The sequence below is a fragment of the Miscanthus floridulus genome, chromosome 8 (genome assembly GCF_019320115.1).
Source record: "Miscanthus floridulus cultivar M001 chromosome 8, ASM1932011v1, whole genome shotgun sequence".
Taxonomy (NCBI): Eukaryota; Viridiplantae; Streptophyta; class Magnoliopsida; order Poales; family Poaceae; genus Miscanthus; species Miscanthus floridulus.
This window is the reverse complement of record NC_089587.1, coordinates 229,014,850-229,017,171: the sequence shown is the minus strand read 5'-3', so window position 1 is coordinate 229,017,171 and position 2,322 is coordinate 229,014,850. Positions and strand designations below refer to the sequence as shown.

The following is a 2,322-nucleotide window of genomic DNA, read 5'->3' as shown; positions in this document are numbered from 1 at the left end:
GCGCCGGGCGCTCCTCGCCATCCTCCTCACCGTCGTCGCCGCCTCCGCTTCCTCGGCGCCCCAGCCCCCGCCTTGCAGCCGCTCGTGCGCGGCCCTCAACTGCGACTGTGCGTGACCCCCCGCCTTATCCTCATCGACTCTATCGGTGCGGCGATCTGATCTGGTTCCTGTTTTGTAACGCTTCTTTGCCGCAGCGGTTGGGATCCGCTACGGCAAGTACTGCGGCGTGGGCTGGAGCGGCTGCGACGGCGAGGAGCCCTGCGACGACCTCGACGCCTGCTGCCGCGACCACGACAGCTGCGTCGAGAAGAAAGGTTACATTTGCTTGCCTGCGTCCCTGCCTGCCTTGTTGTCCTCGTTAGTGAGATGGGTGGATGGGCCTGCAAATCATCACTAGCAAGGAATTTTTCATTCGGTTTTGCGTTCCCTGATGCAATGTGATCACTCCACTCGGTATATTATCATTTCCTGGTTGTGATGTCGTTGGATTGGATCCTACTACTACTAACTAGGAGTAGTGGTTAACTGACAAATTCAGTGCCTACAGCATAATAAATCACTCACTTCAATTCGTTGCTCTGGCTTCTCTCTGGTAATGTGCTGTACTGTTCATAGTTCCGAAGAACAATGTGTTTGTCTGTCATATGGATGGTGGCAACTGGCAATTGGTATGCCATGCCAGTATGTATTGGGATATGAGGGCTCTTTAATGAAGAACAAAAGTTACTAGGGCCTTGTTTAGATCAACTCCAAATTTCAAGTTTTTTCACTCTCTCTCCATCACATCAATTTTTGGACGTATGCATGGAGCATTAAATGTAGGTAAAAAAAATAACTAATTGCACAGTTTGGTTGTAAATCACGAGACGAATCTTTTGAGCCTAGTTAGTCCATGATCGAACAAAGTTTGTCAAATACAAACGAAACGTGCTACAGTGTTCAGATTGCAAAAATTTGCAATCTAAACATGGCCTAGTATATAAAATCAAAGGCCTCAAACTCATATCAGTGAATCGAACCACAAAAGTTTGCATTTACCATCCATGAAGAGATATATAAAAGTGAAAATAGTGATCAACAAAGGATGAGCATGAGGATATGGTATTGCTGTATTGGTATTCCCCCACCACCACCAACTCAAATGGTTTTTGACTTTTATTCACCTGCAATTTCTGAGCCGATATGTCTCTTGCTTAATGCTTTGATTTATTTATTATTCTCTGCTAGGTATGATGAGCGTGAAATGCCATGAGAAGTTCAAAAACTGCATGAGAAAGTGAAAAAGGCAGGCAAGGTTGGCTTCTCCAAGAAATGCCCGTATGAGTTGGCTATGGCGACAATGACTCAAGGGATGGATATGGCCATCATGCTCAGCCAGTTGGGCAGCCAAAAGGTGGAACTCTAGCGTTAGCTAAGCTTCACCTCAGCTGCATGCTGGTTGGTTCTCACTGAAATACATATATACTCCACTGAAAAATAGAATTTACTACCACATGATTACTATTGTTTCATTGGAGCGTAGCTTATTTTTTGGACTGCCGAATTGAAAAGGGAAGAAAGTGTTCATTTTATTTTCTGCAGCTTTAATAGTATTTTTTTCCCAAGCAGAGCATATATTTTTCAACATACTAGTTGGTGGCATAGGCAAATTGGGGAGAAAAGGAGAAAAATGATGCCCCATTGGTTATTGTAAAAATCCTTTAACAACCATTGCGATTTTGTGGGGTTCCCTTTCTTTACATATTCAGTGACACCGGTGGGCTGCAGGTGTCACCGAGGACATAAATGGAGGAAGAATTTCCGTGTTGGTTCGTTACAAATTGGAGAAAGGGGTATTGGTGATGCTAGTGGCCAGTGGGTCATGCTTAAGAGTTTGATGAGTAGGAAAAGATGGGTGTTCACTTCATTTAGGTGGAGGTGTGGTGTGTTCGTGTTTTATTTCTTCCTCCTTTTCCTGGTTGATGAGTGGGGACTGTTGGGAGCGTTTGGTTGTAGCAACATTGTTGCAACTGCGCTTAGCAAATCGTGGCCATCTTGATGATATATACTTTCTCCACACTAAAAAAAAACTCTTCTCGAGAGGTCAAACAATCCCTGATTTGATTAGATATATATACAAATAAACTGTGAATATTTACAATAAACAAATATTTCTTGATTAATTGTAGAATATGTTTTTATAATAAATATATTCCTAAAGCCAGCCGAACTTTTGATGCCTCGGTAAGCTAGATTTTCAATTTTCAATTTTCTGAACGCAGGAAGTATACATGAGCTGCTTGAATTTATGGCGTCCTTGAATAAATGTAAAAGTTTGCGATA

The 2,322-nt window shown here is 43.0% G+C and overlaps 1 pseudogene; it reads left to right on the top strand.

The window, feature by feature from the left end:
* Position 1: 1 nt before the first annotated feature.
* On the top strand, positions 2 to 1,734 carry LOC136470777 (probable phospholipase A2 homolog 1; annotated as a pseudogene).
* Positions 1,735 to 2,322: the final 588 nt, after the last annotated feature.